Raw genomic sequence first — 20,432 nt, 5'->3', positions numbered from 1 at the left:
AGCTAACACAGATAGCCCTTGTGTATCGTTGCATTAAATTAAAAAAAAAGTCACTTACACACTAACTGTTGAAGTTCATTATTGCTATAGGTAGATGAATGTATGTATGTTGGAGGCAGCTGTACAATACTAAAACACACTGGTTTTTAATTATAACTGCACATGGTAATAGATATATCAGTTCTTGGCAAATTTCTTGTGTATAGTTTTGGAAGTAGAAACCTTTAAAACAGTAAAGTAGGGAAGGTAGGTTTTCTGTATATTATGAATCTTGCTTCTAACAGGAAATTTATAAAATAACAAAGAAACATGTAACTTTAAAAACATTATCATAACTTGGCCATTGCTTTTGGCATTGTTAATTTCTGTGATGTATTAATTACATTTAGACGTGTCTCTTTACCAGCAAACAAAGAATCATGGAGCTACAAATTTTACGATGATTAACAACTGGCTAATTATAACATTATGAATAAAATACAATATTCAAATAAACACAGCTATTACTTTTGTAAATAGTTTCTTTTAATATTGCTGGTTGCTGGAAAAATGTTAAAAAAACAAAAATTTTATCGAAAGCACAATAAAATATTTCATTTAAACACAGCTTGTACTTTTGTCTGTAAGTGCTGCTATAAAATCAAAATGTTTTTGAACACATATTGGAATAAAGAAAATTTCACCACTGTAAAAATACTGCTGAAAAATGGCCCCCCACTCATATACATTCAAATTTAAACTGTAAAGTCCATTTTGTGCCTACATCCACATAAACAGCTCTATTTATATCCATTTGATATAAAAAAAAGTTTATATAATGTTTAGTTTCTTCACTTCAAATAAGTTCTTCCTCCTATGGTCAGTATCCAAACAAGCCACAAGATGGAAATGATCATTTAAACTTTGGCTGTATTTCACAGAAAGTGCGTGGTACTGAAGTGTAAAAATCTTCAAGAAACAGCAACTATTATCCCTCTATATACATTCTTCTCAAACTGCATACCTTATAGTGTAGCAGTGTTAGCTTAAATTAGTAGTAACTGAACAAGTACTACCTTCACAGCCCTTCTTCAACTGTTGGCAACCAGAAAGCCTTAATAGAAAAAACACAATCTTGTATCAAAATAATGTCACTACTACAACACACAGAAAATTTAACAGTTCACAGATAGAATTTATTTCATATGAATAACAGATTTCATATGTGAATCATGAGATTTCACATATAAAAATAACTTACCATATTAGTAGAAGCAGAAGCAAGCATCATATACTTAGGACTGAACTGGACACATTGGATAGGGCCAGCCTGATCACTTGTAAGAACAGATGTTTTTTGCTCCTGTCTCAGCATTCCACACGTGAATTTTGCCATCTGTTGAACCTAGAAATAAAATAATCATCGTGGTTAAAAAATATATATATTGTAATAATTTTGTAATATTATTCTAGTAGAATGGTATGTATCAGAAAATAATTATTGCAGGTTGACATTGGATGTTTAATTTTAACATTATTGTAGAAGACCAACTTGTTTCAGTACACATTTTAGCAGGTCGACATTGAATGGGTCCTTTTTAATCTTAATACTGCAGAATGACTAAATTTACTTAAATATGTTAAAACAAACGTTTGATGCATTGCAATGTTATTGATGTGGACCCCCCCCCAGCTTTTTGAACACTTTTTTCTAAACTTTTTTTAGATCGAGGACCGACTTGCTGTCTTCTTAAACTGTCACTGACTATTAAAATGAAAATACAAGGAAAATATTATCATTTATATATAAAAATTGTCACTTTTCTTTTTATTCCATGCTACTACAATATGATTGTGACAGAGTGACACAGGTCTGTAAGACCAGTAGTTGAGAAATACTGTCCTAAATTATGTTTCAAGTTTTCCTGCCACTGTTTGAAATTCCAGGTGATATTTGTATGTACCAGTCGTTTTTTGTGATTTATATCAGTGTGTTAAGTGTAATATTTGTATGAAACAGTTGTGTTAATCACAACTCATGATGTGTTAGTCTGCCTTGCCCTTCCATCTTATCTTGCAGTGAGCAATGATAGCCCTAGACCCAACTGACCACCTGCTCGCTTGACACACCACCAAGTCTACACAGATGTCATAATATGACTTTCAGGTGTTTATTCCTTATTTATGCACACTATATTATGATTTAACAAGTGAAATTGTTTTTCTAATATTTTTTTAATGCTTGAGGTGAGATTTCCACCTACCTGAGCAGGAAAAGGGTTAATATACCATTCACACACACATTAAAAACAAGTATCAGTACCACTAATTATTTGTGTGTATATGTTTGTTTTAAAAAGAAAGGCACTCTTAATATTTGTTAGCCAAAAACACAAAAATTATAATTAAAAAGGTGGACCCTCAGACTATAAATACTAGTAAGTAATTTGTGGGTTAAATATTCAAATAGGCTCAAGCTAACATGCATCATATTTGAAACTTTTCTCCATTATGTTTTAATTATGAACTAGTCAGTTAGTTATATATATTTAATATTTCTTTAAATAAGAAGGTAAAAGGAAACTGGCTTTCTTTTGTTCTTTTATATCAATTTGATTCATAGTTTATCCTACAGTTCCACCTTCAATACTAAGTTTAACCCCAGAAGTGCTGATTTACGTGAAACAAACACAACAGATCCCAACTTTTAGAAGCCACATACATATTGTGTTGTTATATGTATCTTGTGTTGTTACTTGTTGAACCTCCTGTAAAGCTACTCCTAATTTTGAAATGATAAACTGGAGAAGGTAACTAGTCAACACCACCTACTGCCAACTTGTAAACTACTATTATCATAGATTTGACCACCAGTCTTATAAAATATCCATAAAGTGTTGGTTTTTTTGTGGCGGTGGTAACAAATCGCAAGTTTACAGTCCAATCATCTGGGCAGTGGCTAGCTCTGTATCATATGTACATAGAACCACTACATCCCAGGGGTATAAACTATTTCATCACATTTAATAAAACTTTTATACCATACATAGGTGCTAATATTTTAAAATGTGACAAAATGCTTCAATAACCATTAAATTCCTACACCAACTTAATAGGTATCCACTAGTAATATGAAAGTTTTGTTCATCTTTTAACTTCTCCATGGATATAAATAATTCATTATTAAATGACATTAATCTCTCAGTTACTAAATGTTTATTGTTTAATATCTTACAATGTTTAAGAACAGATTATTTTAGCTGAATTTATACCACACTGCTCAAAATTAGACTTTGAATTAAACTCAACTCGTTTATGGAGTTTATGATATTAATTAGGTATAGCATGGACAAGTGGGTTAAGGCGTTCGACTTGTAATCTAAGGGATGTGGGTTTGAATCCCCCGTCACACCAAACATGCTCATCCGTTCAGCCACGTAGGCATTATAATGTTACGGTCAATCCCACTATTCACTGGTAAAAGAGTAGCCCAGAAATTCGCAATGGGTGATGATGACTAGTTGTCTTCCCTCCAGTTTTACACTGCTAAATTAGAGATGGCTAGTGCAGATACCCATCGTGTTGCTTTGTGCAAAATTCAAAAAACAAATAAACACTATTAATGTTTCAAATATCCATTAATAATGTTTCCACCCACTTATAATCCACATATAATCAAGACTATATTAAAATCTGGAGGTATCCTATTCATTATACAAATAATATGTAAAACAGCTAAAAACTGGACATGAAGATAAACACTTATACGAGTGTTGATGTTTCAACTTATGAAACATTAACATCTACACATGTAATTTGTTTTATATCCCATTTCTAGTTGTTTCATTTTTCAATTACAACCAAGACTGGTTGCTTAGTTTAAAACAACTCAATGCTACAAGTTTCCTACATAAAAACTGTGATAAACTGATGATATTAGACACTGAAAACAGTAAATACAATATATTTTTGTTTACTTACCAGTGAAAACAAACTGTGAATCTGGACTAAAAGATGCTTCTATAGACATTCCTTTTGTGTTCATGTGTCCCTGTAAAATTAGTATAATATAATTATTATAAACACTCAAATAATTCAAGTTAATTTCAAACTTTATCTTACTCTTGTCCTATTTGTGCCAGTGTAAACCTTTCAGATGTTGAATACACACCTGGATATCACATTTTAAAATTTAAATACGTGGCATAATTATAGTTACTTCAACTGTTTTTGTTCAGGTATGTTTCCAAATTGATATTTATCTTTATTTACCAAAATTCACAATGAAAATGAAGAAAAGAAGTTCCAACTGTTATTTCTGCACAACTCTACTGCTACCTGTTGCATTTGAGAAGAAAAATAACTAGAGCCAATTTCTAAAAACTGTTGAATATAAGAGACTCTACTCTATCAATATAAAAGTAAAATGAGTGATTTGGTAAAATACTGTCAACCTGAAGCTCCCTCAGAGGTGAATAAAAAGACTGGAAAGTTTACAAACCTTGAAACAAGTCATTAATCTTGAAATTTTTAGTTTATTTTGTTATTTTTTCCATCCCTCTAAATATCTGTGTCAAATTACATCAGGTAAATTTAGTTAGTAGTATAAGACAACTTTCAACTACTTGGATGTCTCAAACCTTTTTTTAACCAAAAGTATAGAAAGTTTTGTATAGCTTCTTTTAATATTTTTGTTGTCAAAATATTTGTGGATGAAATTATATTGGTCTGAAAACTACAAGAATTTTTTGTTATGATAATACATCCAATAGATTTAGTTAAGCTCTGTAAGTACAGTAAACAACAGAAAATATTTGAAGGACATAAATACACGTTTTTTAGTTATCTTTATTAAATTTCTTCAAATACTACTGACAAATATAACAAGTATTTGTTTGCTGGAAACAAACAATATTTCTTAGATGTATTTGGCTGAAAAATTACATTATCTGACAACATAACATTAATACCATTTTGTAAAGGTTAGGCCCTAGGTTACCAGCAAATCTTCAATTATTTCTGCATTTATACAATTTACAGCTAAAAGTGGTGATTTCTTCAATTATCAAAATAAATATATTGGTGAATTTGAAACATAAACAGATCTTAATGATCAATGATGATAAACTCTACAGCAGTTGGAAATGCTTTAATGTTGTTGTTGTTTTTAAAATATCTTACAATAAAGTTTTAGAAATGGTATCACTTAAAAAAAAATGTTCAAAATACCAAATAAAATTACATGAAATTTTCTTTAAGCAGAAATTAGATACTATTTGGAAGTCATGTAGCAAGTTTAATATAATACAATTATGTATTTCCACTTTGAAAAGTAAAATATTAGACGATATCAATGACACCTCCCACCCAGTTCAGAAAGGATTAATCTAAACTTAAAAGAAGAGTGTTTGTCTGTCTGTTTGTGAGTAATATTAGGGGCTACTCTTATTTTATTCAAATTTCTTCGTTCTATACCACAGCCATTCATTTGTTGTTGATTTCACATATAATGAATTCAAAGATACATTTTATTTATCTATCTGAGGTCAAGCCAATCTTGTTAAGTTTACCCAATGTTTTCCAACAAATATTACAAATACATCATACCTTATTTTAGAGTTACTATAATATCAAGAGAATTGCAGTTCCACTTCTGTAAATACTATTAAATGATTGGTAAAGGTTATGAAATTAGGTAACTTTTAACAGGGCTAGTCAGATTTGACATGCAAAAATTAACTAGGTCTGAGCTGAATTACATTGAAAAAAGTTTTTTTGCTTTCTTAAACACAAACATATTATTGATACCAAAATATATACAGCTTGGAATAAGCAGCAATCATCTTAACAAAAATATACATTTTATAATGAAAAACTAATTTAAGCATTACTACTTATCTGCTACTTTTACCTTAACTCTTCTTGTCAGCATTTACAATATAAGGTATAGATACTCTTATTTTACAAGGTAGCACTACAATTTTGCTTTAAAATAATAGTGTAATATTTTAACTGTTCATAGACTTTGGAGTATAATAAAGTACTTTTGAACTGTTGAAAGTTCTGTGTCAGCATGCAAAGATCAATAGTATATTTCTTCCCTATATTTATTAATGGAAACAAATTTGACCTACATAACACCCCCATTCTTCAGAATGATTTAAACTGTTTTTAATATAATAGGAAAAAACATGTTATATTTATGCAATCTCTCTACCATATCCTAATACACTGACATCACAACTACATTTATTAATACAAAAAATAATATTTAAATTTATCTCGGCAACATAACCACTAATATAAAACACAGAAAACATTTAATGATAAATTCCATGTCATATTTGTCTTGACTTACCTTAAAAGTATGTAGTGATGTTCCATGAAAGGCATCTATTAGATGAAGGGCTTGACCATTAGTAGAGATAAGAAGAGATTTACCATCTGGACTAAATTTTAACCCAGTCCACTCACAGTCCTTATTGTGAGGTACTTTGAATGTTGTAAAAGGACCCTTAAAAACAAATGATAATCGCAGTTTCAAGTGTGAAGTGGTGCACTATTAATACGAGTTCTGGCATATTGTTAATGAATGAGTAAGCAAAGTAGTTAATCCTCAAGTTTACTGGTATTATTGTTATTAGACAAACCTTTCAAAAGGTGATGCAAAAATACTGACACATGACTAAAAGTACAAGGTCAACATTTATGAGAATGGCATGAGAAAAACATCTCAGTGAAAATATGAGAATAACATTTTTAATTACACATATAATTTTGTTATTCCAATATAAATACTTCAAAAACTGGTTTATGTAGAAATATAAAGTGCGAGTCGGTAAGATTTCCCAAAGAAAATGACACTAGTATAGCACATACTAAAAGAAGTAGAATTACTGCACATAAACTGACATCACTACACAGCACTTCTATTACTAGAACATATTTAATTAAAAAAGCACTTTGAAACAGCAAACATAAAACCACCAATATTTACATATGTACGAAATATTAAGAACAGCTCTGCATAAAAAACCTAGGATTAAAGTCACCTGTTTCTGATTTTTCTCAACATATATTTTAACGAAAACCAATATTCTCTTACAGTTGATAAATATTTCGAAAATGGTTCTTTAAAATAATAAATTTTCTTCTTTACCATTTATGTATTTTAGCAAAGTTACCATTTTACTCCTCCAAAGGAGGTGATAATAGCGGTAATTATTTTCTACACTCACACATACAAACCCTGTAATGATAAAATGACTTATAATGAAACAAATTTTTAGGACAATTCTTCAAAACTAACCTTATCAAACGACCTTAAGTCATAAAGTTTCACACCCTCACCAGTTACACCAACAGCAAATATGAGGCCTTCAGGATCAAAGTTTGCTACTGGTTGTCCAGATAGATGCATCAAACCCTACAAAATACAAAACTATTTTTATTTTCAACATTTATACTGTATATTCCTAAATATCCACAAATGCAACCTTTATATCACAAAGTTAACACAAAATATTTACTCTTTCTCAAACTACTCCTGAATAGCTCACAACATCCTTTGAATGTTTTTATCAAACTCCACAATATATTTAACAAACTGTTCAAATACTGTATGACACTTATTGCTTATGAAGTGAACATACAAAACAGTCTGATAATATATTCATCTACACCAGTAGATGATTCTTTTAAAATTCAAATATTTCACAAACAGATTATGTTAAAACCATCTTGAATGAAAAGTTAGTCCATACTAGTTTCACTACCATTTTTAAATAGTCTTAAACCTTCAAAGCATAAAATCACCTGTATCATCATAATATTTCTGGACAATAAATACTTTTATAAATATTTCAGAAAGTTCAGTGACATGAGGTTCTTCATTTAATTTTACCATCACCACAATTTCTGAAACTAATATTGTATGTACGTGTGTTTTCTCATAGCAGAGCTGCATCAGACCATCTCCTGAGTCTACCGAGATAAATTGAACCCCTGAATTTAGCACTGTAAATCTGTAGACTTACTGCTGTACCAGCAGGTGACAACTAATATTGTAAATGGAAATTTTTTTGTTGACATAACATGTATCAAAGAAATACTTCAAATAATTTTAACATACCATTGCTTTTAAGTTAATAAATTGAACCAAATAGTGTTCTCAAAGAATATTTCAATTAAGAATCTCCCTTACCTATCACAGCACAAAAACTGTACAAACTTAACCACTGCAACAACCAACATGTGTAGAAATACCTTATAGAATCAACACTGGTATAACAGTAAAAATACAACTGACTTAAGAGTTAACAATGGTTAAACATCTCATAAAACCAGCCAGTGCATTAACTTATACATACTAGTTTTTTATAAAGTAAATACTGGTACAATACCTGATGAAACTATTTAGTGCAGCAACTGATATGAACAAGCACCTAAAAAAAAGACAGGACTGGTACAATACCTGGCAATTTGGAGAGCGCAGATCCCATAAACGAACAGACCTATCCTGAGATCCTGAGAGAAACGTATCATCCACTGGTGACATACAGAGTGTTACTACCCTAAATAAAGAAGAAAATACAAGTATATCAAACCTTTACAAAAACACCCAAATTCAATAACTAGTATAAAAGATACTTATACTAAATAAAGAAACTTGTACATCTGTAATTATTCAGCTTGTTTGAATCACACATCACATTTTATCGTAAGAAAAAGAAGGTAACAGTGACACAGTTAAATACATTAAAATATAAAAGGTAAAGAAACAAAGCATCTGATTAAAACTCCAGAGAAACCACGCAGTTCATCTGTAGTAATATGAAATCTAGGATGGTCCTCTACAAAAGTTGTACCTTCAATTACAAAAATTTGTTGATGTGGTGGATATCCTGTTCTTCTTAAAGCACAATTATAACAAAAACGTAAAGCCTACCATAAATCTGACATATTACTATTCTATCAAGTTTAGTAAAATACTGAAGAAATGTTTTTAATTACAACAAAAGCTGTAAAATAGTTTGCATACATTCTGTAGTTTGTGTATCAGAATTAACATTCATACTTGTCATAAAAAAAATGTAATTCAGATAAATGTAAAAAATATGGATTAAGAAACAATTAGATCTCTTACACCATACTGGCATTCTTCAGATTGTTTGTTTGTTTTCCATTTCATGCAAAGCTACATGAGAGCTATCTGCACTAGCCAGCTCTAACTTAGCAGTGTAAGACTAGAGGAAAGGCATCTAGCCATAACCACCCACTGCCAACTCTTGGGCTACCCTTTTATCAACAAATGACTGTCACATTATAACTCCCCCACAGCTGAAAGGGTGAGCATGTTTAGTGTGACGGGGATTCAAACCCGCAACCCTCAGATTACAAGTCAAGTACCTTAACCACCTGACCATGTCCATTCTTTAGCTATGTAGTAATCAATCCCAAAAGAGTTATTAACTTTAATAGTAAATTGCTTGTCTAAAGAATCTTCAATAGTATTGCAGATGTCTGAAGGAAGTTCAGTTATTAACCGTTTCCCTAATAAGTAGTAGCTTCATGCAATAAAGATAATTTTCAACATAAATTGTAACTTGTGTTTTCTTGCTGTTTATAAGGTTCAGTAAAACAATAATTACTAGCTTCACTATTTAGAAAATAACATTTATTGTTATTAAATAAACATTTGTATTTAAATATAATGAAACTTTGCAGTTGGATCTGAACATTAGTGATAATCAATTATGTAAAAAAAAAAAAACACCAATAGATTAGAATGTGAGATTGTGTTATCACCCTTATATTGTACTTTGAGTTAATAACTTGATAAACTAGAATGTAAGTGAATTATTTTGTGTTATTAGTAAACTGAGAGTAAATATTATGAATAACCACTTGTTACTCTGCAGGTGATTTACAGTTTTTTGTTGTTTTTTTTCTTAAATGCAAAAGCACTCTTTTTGTAGAAAGCAATAAAAATTATTTAATACTGTAAAGATGTATGTGGTTTACAGGCTTCCTACTAGGAAACCCGTTTCATCAGAATTCTTGTCAAAATGAACTGTGAATATAATATGATCAGTCAAGTAGAAGTACAATGCTTTTTGTTTTTCTTTCAGAAAGATAGCATTATAGTAGAGTTGAACACAGATAAATGCACTAGAGGAAAAGGTATTAGACATAAAATTATACAACAAAATATAAACATACGCACATAAATCCACTCAATACAAGCACACATATTAACCAAACAGAAGATAAATACACGAGACATTTTGCATAACACAAGCATTTCTATATAAATTGAATTATGTTTATCTACAACTCCTATGATGGGATTAAGCCAAGTAGAGAATATCTAAAGTTTAAAACAAAGCTTCAAAGAATATGTGCCCCTTGACAGAAAAAGTAAGACCATTGTGGAACTGTCTGGACAATTCATGATTATTTTTCCCTTCAACAGAACTACATCTTGAACAATAGACCATTGGACAGCAAGAAGTTTTAAAAATTTATGTGAAAGGAAAATTTGTCCTCCAATTAGAGGCTCTGGAATTCCCGACTGTCAATATGTGCACCTCATCACTGATGTGAGGCATCTGTGAAAAGATAAACTGCAGGATCAATATGTGCACCTCATCACTGATGTGAGGCATCTGTGAAAAAATAAACTGCAGGATCAATATGTGCACCTCATCACTGATGTGAGGCATCTGTGAAAAGATAAACTGCAGGATCAATATGTGCACCTCATCACTGATGTGAGGCATCTGTGAAAAAATAAACTGCAGGATCAATATGTGCACCTCATCACTGATGTGAGGCATCTGTGAAAAGATAAACTGCATGACAAAAAGGCAGTATAAAAACATAAATATTAATATTGTTTCAATCCAACCACCATTTGAGATCTAAGATGGTGTTCTTGATTAGAGAGACTGAATGATCTAGTGGATTGCAGTTCATGATCAATTAGTTGTGCAGCAACAATTAAATGAAACATATGCAAGTTTGTGTGGAAGGAATCAGATACTTGAGGGTTGCTCACATTACCAAGAGCGAGAAAACCATTCATACAAAAGGAGGAGGCATAAGTACCTCACTGCCCATTCCACAGATGGGAATTGGCTGCACCCAGCTTAAAAACATGTTCAAAAAGACAAACAGACAGACAATATGTTGAGTTGATAAGAGAATGAACTTCCTGGCTTTAATAGGAAAACCAGCCTTGGAGGCTTCTTAAAGCGTGTCTTGCTCTGCTAACCTATGAGATGATGCCATAAGTAGCAAGCCATAATGGTGACAGCAATACACAAGCATAATGCATGAAAGTGACGAGAGAAATCTTTTGCCACTCTGCATAAAACATATGATGCAAAGGCCAACCCAAAGAGCAGAGCCCTGAACTACAGAATCTGACCCTTATGCACAAAACACAGATATCAGTGGGATGACTCTGCTATGGGAATGTGGAGATAGGCATTAGTGACATTAAACTTGGTTATCCATAGCCCTGGTGAAAAATGCCAACATGAATTGAAAAAAAAGAAAGAAAAAAAAGACTGTTGTGAACCTGAAGGATCTAAGAAATGGTTGAGACAAGATAGATTGATGATTAGCCACCAGTCTCCCATCAACTTGTAAGTTTATGTTGTATAATGCATGCATCTTTTTATAAAATAAAAGAATTGAATTAGAAACCCCTTTTTATTATTTCTATTTTAAAAGTTGATATGTTTGTAAAATCATGAATTAAAAAAGTACTGAAAAGTTTAAATAAAATAAGAAAATTAAATAAAAACTACTGAAAATAATAAGAGGTTTTCTGTTAAATACACTGGTTTTATTAAGACTGGTCTTAAATGTTTGCTTATAAAGACTGTAACTGAACAGAAGCAGAAAGAAGAGTAAACAAGAGAAAGCAGACTAAGCAATAAACTATTTTTCAGCTGAAATTACTAAAACAAAAATGTTCTCAAATAATTTTTAAGTATTTTTCGATTTATTTGAAATTACACATTTCTTTACCTATATTTACATAGAAAAAGTTTCAACTATAATTTAACTTCCTTTATATTCACTACTATTTTTTATAAATGTAAAACACTTACTTTTTAGTATGACCCGGAAAATATCTAAGATACTTGTTATCATGAAGGGAAAGGTAACGAATGGTGTCTGGAAGAAGAAGAAAGAAAAAAAAGGATCGTATGTATATATTGTGAAGACAAATTTTGTATAAATTACATAACAAACCATCCATGATACATAACTGGGAAAAATTAATACAAAAATATTAGAAGTAATTAATAAAATATGTGATAAACATCTCTTATCTATGTAACAGCAAAGTTACTTCATTTGTTTAAAAATGTAAAAGTTTTTTTTTTAAAATCTGAATTATCACTGTACTGAAACAAACGTTATTTTAAAATGTATACTTCACATCCACAACTGATTCTCCTAGCAAAGGATGAATAACTATGAATAACACCTATTCACAAGCTTAATGGCAGTGCACAGTAAATTCACAATTACATGTTGGCAATTTAAGAGCGAACAAGGCATACACCTCCAATAGTTCACTCATTAGTAAACATACAAGAAAATATCATTAATAAAGAAAGAAAAAAAAGAGTACAGTTTCACAAGTTCATCACTAACATTTCAATCATTTGTACAGGCTGTTGTTATTTGAGCCCAATGTTATACAATAGGCTATCTGTTCTCTGTCTATCAAAAGAAACATGTACCAAGTAACAGTACTTTAGATTCAATACAACAAATATACAAAGTACTACAAGCAACCATAAAATGCCATCTAAAAATAAATATAAATACATACAATGTTGTATTACATTAATTTCTACAGCCTTCTCTAGATGTCTTATAACTCAAAAGAATACTCTAATAAAATTTAAAAGAAACAAACATAACTGTTGTAAACTTTACACTGCATTTAATGTATTGCCACATATACTTTTTACCATTTTCTGAGAACAAACATAAATATCCATAGATTTAAAGAAACAAATCTGTGTTTATACGAACATTCATAAGTAATCAAAGTTATCTGATCTTTCAGCATATTAGAAAAATAAAGGGATTTGAACCCATGACCCTCAGATAACTAGTCAAGTGTCCTAACCACCTGGCTATGCCAGGCCAAGAGAATATTAACACAACGGCTAAATAAAGTAAGTCAACAAACCTTAAATTTAATGTAATACATTTGAATTTTTCAAAAACTTTTTAGAAGTTTCAAACTTAACTTGGAAACAGTAGAAAACCAAATTCCCTAAGACTACAGGTCTTCCACTAGCACAAGAGTTAAAAGTGATAACAATTACACTCTGATTAACAAATTATCAAGACATGGTGTAAATGTTAGGTATTTTGAAAAAATTATAAATTTCTGATATGAATATCATTTGTCTTGATACAACTGAGCACTTCTGTAATAGTGCATTTATAAAAGAGATGGTTAATACAATGTTCACTATCAACTTGAGCGCCGTATTGGCAAAACAAAGTAAACAATTGATCTTAATAATAAATATTTACCATCAACCTTTGTGGAGCTATGTACTGCTGTGTTGGCAGCATGTGTGTATCGAATAAGATCCACTCCATACTTTTTACTGTTAAGTGTCTTCTTATACCTGTTAGATAAAAACATTTACAGTGAATCACATGCAATATCAAAGAAGCCCTACTTATACAGCAATTAAAACCAAAATTAAACCAATATAAAGGAACACCTTTATACCTATACTAATTAATAATCTAACAACCACCTACAATGCCCCCTACAATCCTGTAACCGTTTATACTCTCGTCCCTAAAACATGTGTCCATCAATGGTCACATTCAAACACTCTCTCTTTCTTAACCTGAAAATGACCTAGGAAGGTCAAACGTTGTTCTCTCCTTGTCAGTAAAAGTGTTAATACCCATACCAACCCTTCTGAGATACATTTGCAGTGAATGTTATGACAACTTTACTAGTTACAATAAACAAGTTATTCCAGAATTTAAAATGAGAACAAAAACAAAGTACTTACACAGACTATACATATACTTATTAAGGTATTAAACACATCCTACAACATGTATAATAATCAAACACTTTTATAAGCTTATTATTAATTTAATTCTATTATTATAACTTCAAGTTTGATTTATTTAAAGTTACAGAATGATTAAAATGCAACCATGTGAAAAACTACATCTAAACTTTAAACAAATAAATCATCCACACAATGAACAAATGTTAGAAAGAGAACTGCCAGCATAGATCCACTACCCATCAACACTCATTAGAATATTTCAAACAAAGTGTCAAGGATGAGTTCTTCTGGAAAACAAAATACAGTACAACATCACAATTAAATTAATGGGCAAAAACTAAATACTTCTAAGAGTAGATCAAAATATTTGTACAAGACCTTCAAAAAGTCCATACTGTCAAAAGACTGACAAACTTATCTTAAACTATACAAAAGAACGAGTAGAAAATGTACCATGTTCTCTATTGGCTTGAAACTGACCAAAGTGAAAAGTAATCAAGGATTTAGGGCCATGCAATAAAAATCAGGTTCAAAATTCTTTACAATGTGAATCATCTGCAACTCCAGGAAAATCTCTAGAAATGTGTACAGTTAGAATTATGAATGAAATAAAAATTAAGATATCAATTATAAATACACGTATGTTTGGATTTTTCTCTCACTAAATAACCAAGAAGTATAGAAGCATAACATAGGCAGCATTTGTTTCAGGTAGGAATGAGAGACACTCAAAATTAAAAAGCATATAACATGTTAAAAGAGATGTCCTTTTCCGAGGAATGCAGAGCTCTACAGATATTGTTTCTAAAATGTGAAAAACACGAAGCACTGTATTGCTATGTTTCACCTAATCTCCAGAACAGAAATGATGAAAATCCTGGCACAAAATTTAAAAACTTGTCACAAAAGGCACTCCAACCAAATGTATAAAACAAAAAACTTCATCAATACAAGAACAAATCATGAATTTAATAAAACAGTGAAATCCCTCCCTTCAGAAGAATAAAACCCATTCAACACATAAAAATGTCTACATGTGAGCTGCCCAATGTCTTTCAAAACTAAAGAAACATGAAAATTCTGCCAGTAATACAACAAGGTGCTTTGTTTCAAAATAAAATGTAAAGTTTAACAGAAAAACCTCTAAAACATGCAAATTTATTAAAAATATCTCAATGAAGATATTAACCTAATTAAAAAAAACATAAATCAGAAGTAAAATGTTTTACACAAAACTTTACCATCAAAAGCTTAAAGACTCAGGCAACAAAGACCAAACAATGTTTTTTTCTGTCCAGTAAATAATCACAAAGAAAAAGATACCCAAAATGGAAGAAATGAAACAAAAACAATAACATAAAAGAGAACATCAGAAATTTAAATACAGCAGTCAAAGTAGCCCAATAACTTCAAAAAGCTAAAAATGCAACACTTTATTCACCAAAAAATGTAATTCAAATACACATTTACCACCTTGTACCAGTGCTACGGAATTGTCAATGAACACCACAAGACAATTGTCAAAATGTTGTAGCCATTCACCAACAGGAGGGTAACACAACTTCAACTTACACAATCCCTGTAAGCACTTGCTCCTGATCATAGATTTATTTTTGATGAGGCAAACAAAATGCACCAGAAATGGGAAAGATGGTAGCACAGAGAGTTATCAGAAGTATATTTTCAAGTAAGAACAGTAACAAATGTACATTTCAATAAAATTGATTACAATTAAACCTTCAGTGATGTCGAGAAAACCCACTTGTAGAGAAAAATATATATGTAAAAACAGCTCGTTTAGGTTGAGAAAATTGTTTTATGTAGAGGAACGAACAACATTTCAACCTTCTTCGGTCATCGTCAGGTTTGTTACCATAATAAACTTCTAATAAAAATTTCTTCATTACTCATTCAAGCCATTTCCAACATTACCATAAAACCTCACTTGAATACTAGATGCAAGACCAAGTAAAACAAGGAAACATGTTTAGCATCCAGTTATAAAAAAAAAGAAAAATGGAAGGAAAATTCCTTTTTATTAATGACCTCTCTGAAAGAAAGTTTACACCTTTTTCTTGACTGTTGTTTGTTTTAATAAGGTTTATGTTAAACAGACTTTTTTTGTTTAATCAAAAAATGATTAAAAAGGAAAAGAAATCATAAAAAAAATTGAGGAAGTGGCTGCAAAAAAACAGGAGAACTAGAATAATAGACATTTGTTTTTATTCCTTACATGGACTAATTGTTTTAAGCCTTATAAATCTACATATTTATATGCAGACCTGCTCCTTCTGGTTCTTCTTTGTCTCCACAGTTAAAAGTTATAACCTACAGAATAGTTTGCCTAGTAATGTGATATATGGAGTTTAACTTGAATTACTATCAAACATCTTGAATGTAAAGACATATTTTGAATAAAGTTAAGCAAATATTTTTTTCTTTATGCATGGTGTTTGAAACACGTTTTGAGCTTGAGTTGCACAAAAACTGCTAGACAAGCAGTTTTCATCTTATTACTTCCATCTCTAATCCTTTTTTACTAATCAGTTTTTTTGCTTCGCAAGTGTATATTTCACCACTATTGATATTAGTAACTTATTATTTGTCACCACAATTTTCTATAATTATTTAGAACCACAAACCATAATATTATGCTATAATTTATGTTTTATTTGTTGCTTGATTTTCATTCCCTCTCCTACGTCCACAAGGAGCCATGTTTTTAAGTGTTACTCAGCTTTTGAAACAAACTGTGATGAGCTGTGCTCGTGACTGTACGAAAGACACCATCAAACTTTATTCCACAACATAAAAGAGATTTTCCATAAAAAGAAATTGAAACGTCTTAAATAAGCTTGCGAGGTAAACATATATATACAAAAAAAAATCAAAGAATCAAAACTGACCGACTGTCTCTTTCGAAAATGTTTAAAGTTCTTATTCTTTCACACTTACGTTCCTTTCTCGCAATCATATATAACAATAGAATCGTCGTCGCTGCTTGAAATAAGTGTTTCGCCATTCGACGAGAAGTCCATGCTGTTGATACTTAAAGTATTTTCCTTGAACACTTTTGCTACACAGAAGCTTTGTATAACATTATCTACAAGCTTCATTGTGATTATATGATATAAACTGTATTCTAAATCACTTTATTCAAATAAATATAACCTTTTTTTATTGAAAAAACATCACTTTAATATAAATTATCTTCGTTTTATGGCGCGCGAAATGTGAACTCACGTAATAACCAAATTTATGCTTACTATGATTGGTTAAAAATAAAACTAATAATGTTTATACAAATTTACGAACTTATTAAAACTGTATGTAAAACGAAAAACTCACATTTTCAAATATAAAACTATCACTTGTATTTTGAATCAAAGTATATTTTACTCTAGATTCTAAAATTGGTGCTGTAATTGAACAAGGCATACTTTAATTTGATTGGAAGACCAACTCGTATTGTAATATAGTGCTTTTATTTTTCTTTTGATCACCACATTGAACCTATATCTACATAAAATTTGAGTATATAGCAATAGATGCTGCTAATTTGTTCTTCTCCATTACTCAGCAGACAAACAAATTAGGTTATAAAACTAAATATGAAGCGTAACCCATCATTCGATTCAACATTTGTCACTGAGTTACACGTGGAGATATTTGAGTTAACTGTTTATGATGAATACTTAAATTGAGCTTTACATTTACTTGAGTTAATATTTTTAAAACATCTAAATTATGCTTTATAGACAATTTATGGAAAATATGTGAGCAAAACAATACAAATATATACCATTATATTTCAACTGAAATTTCAACAGAAAACATAAAAACTATTGACATAATCATTAATATAAACTTCTGATCAAAAGTAATTAAACTATATACTAATTTAAATGTGGAACGTTATTGTGCTAATATAATAATAAGTTAGCAAACAACGATTTATAAGCATAATAAATTAATATATTAAAAAATTAATGACTTTATTATGCTTATAAATCGTTTTCTGCCAGCTTATTTTTAATATTGTGTTTGTGGATCAGAAGTAAATTGTAACTCTTTTATTTTTCCCAATAATTTGCTCACCCTTTCAGTTTTGGGAGCGTTATAATGTGACAGTCAATCCCACTATTTATTGGTAAAGAGTAGCCCAAGAGTTGGCGGTGGGTGGCGATGACTAGCTGCCTTCCCTCTAGTCTTACACTGCTAAATTAGGAACAGCTAGGGCAGATAGCCCTTGTGTAGCTTTGCGCGAAATTCAAATCAAACCAAACCAAACCAATAATTTGCAACAAGGAAAGTGTGGAATCAGGCAGTCCTATCTACCAAATCAAACAAAGCACTAAAATTCTCAAGCCAGGCCTTATAATTCAAATATTTATTAAGCTTTCCTTTAAATTTTGGTCAAGATTTCAAATCTCCCCGAACATGCTCGCCCTCTCAACCGTGGGACTTTTTAATGGTACGATCAATCCTACTATTCGTTGTTAAAGAATAGTCAATTAGTTTGCAGTGAGTGGTGTTGACTAGCTGCCCTTCCTCTAGTTTGTCACTTCAAAATTAAGAACGGCTAGTACAGATAACTCTTGAGTAGCTTTGCGCGAAATTGATAAGGAAACAAACCTTTAAGTTAAATGCATCCACCACATCCGAATGCCTATACAATTACACTACCAGAAAAATAAAACTGTCTCAACTGAAGATAGCTCCTACATTGTCAAAATGTATGTGTGTCCACCAGTCTTAAATTAAATTAAACCACTTTCTGTCTAACTTTTTTCTTTCAAAAAGTTCGGAGTTCTTAATCTATTCTCGTGTGAGAACTTTAACATCGCAGGTATTATCCTAGTAGGCACACTCTTAACTCTTTCCAATTATTCAATATGGATCCCAGGACTGAACTCAGCGAACCACATGTGGCCTACTCAAAGGCCTATACAATTACATTATATCATATTTAGACTTGTATTCAGTATTTCTGTAGATACAATCTAAACTCCTATTTGCCCTGCCATCAGCAATAACATAGTATTTGGATGGCTTAAGAGACCTACGAACCAGAATACTGTAATATTTTTATTCCACAACACAATTAACTTTAATAACACCCTTATTAACTTTATACCCATAATTCAAATTACCTTACGTGTCTTATAATCAAAAACCATCTGGCATTTATTCGCCCAACTCACCAAACAATCCAAATCCTTTTGTAAAGCAGTAGCGTCTTCTTTGTAGCTAGCAATACTCTATATAAATATCAGCAAATTTAAATAATGTATTGATAATTCTTTATGTTATATCATTAATGTAAATCAAAAAGAGCGAAGGTCCTAACACTGAGTTCTGAGGTACCCTACTTGTGTCATTAATTTTTATACTTATGTAAACTGGACTTTGAATAATTTTCATCACATAATATAAACAAGACAACACCTTTTCAAATAAATGACAACATTAAAAATATTCTTCAAATCCTATGTGAATGTGGTATGTTGGTATAGCATACTTTTATTTACCTTCTCATTTCACAGTTGTAACTAAATACATTATTTCTTTGTAATATATCCTACCAATCATCCCATTATAATGTTTTTTTGGTAAATCATTTTCACCTGAAAGTATGAAGTAGGTATGAAGGAGAAATTTTGATGCTACGATCATAGGATATTATTATGAAGTTTTTGTTTGACTATTAAGTTTACTTGCTCAATTGAGATGGTCTTATAGCAAAGTTGTGTAGTGTAATAGAAGTCCTCTATTAAACATTGGATTTTTTTTCCATGATATGATGATTCATGACTTTAATTCCTCCACAGCCTCAAGAGAATCAACTGATATCTCTTATACACAAAATGGTATTTCAAGCATTGTCCCTAAGAAGTGATCTTGGAGAGAGAGAAAAGTATGGACATCTGTCGGTTATCAAGGTTGAATAGTATTTGTGAACTTCAAAACAAGAGTTTGTAAAGAATTTCCAGGATGTTTTCAGCCAGATTAACTCAACCCAGCAGAGAACGACTAAATTTACAATTAGCGGAATGAGTCCATTTGTCAGAATTGTCACTCAAAGTGAAACAACAGGCACCAATTGTAAAAGACTTAAAACCATGGAGGTACGAGATAACATCTTTGAGCTGAGAGACATCTGATAGGGAAATCACAGATTGCAAGAACACTTAGAAATAAACAGAGAATCTGGATAAAATTGCAAAATCAATTTGAAGTTTTGCCACTTTATACCAGGAATGAACTACTTGCCCTCTGTGATTGGTGTCATTATGTACGCGCTGTCCATGATGTCAGCAGCATCATATCCAGGAATAGCTGATAACTACAAAATGAGAGGGATTGACTACC

At 30.9% G+C, this 20,432-nt stretch overlaps 1 pseudogene across 1 annotated transcript; it reads right to left on the bottom strand.

Annotated features, from left to right (window-relative positions):
* Positions 1-913: 913 nt before the first annotated feature.
* Positions 914-17,314, bottom strand: LOC143222283 (WD repeat-containing protein 82-like; annotated as a pseudogene). The gene is made up of 9 exons (XR_013012154.1): positions 17,016-17,314; positions 13,555-13,652; positions 12,102-12,168; positions 8,453-8,552; positions 7,289-7,405; positions 6,338-6,493; positions 3,961-4,030; positions 1,241-1,384; positions 914-1,093 (listed from the first exon to the last, which is right to left on the bottom strand). The product of XR_013012154.1 is annotated as a WD repeat-containing protein 82-like (transcript).
* Positions 17,315-20,432: the final 3,118 nt, after the last annotated feature.

Source organism: Tachypleus tridentatus, chromosome 8, assembly GCF_004210375.1.
Source record: "Tachypleus tridentatus isolate NWPU-2018 chromosome 8, ASM421037v1, whole genome shotgun sequence".
NCBI classification, from domain to species: domain Eukaryota; kingdom Metazoa; phylum Arthropoda; class Merostomata; order Xiphosura; family Limulidae; genus Tachypleus; species Tachypleus tridentatus.
This window is presented reverse-complemented; position numbering and strand designations above follow the sequence as displayed.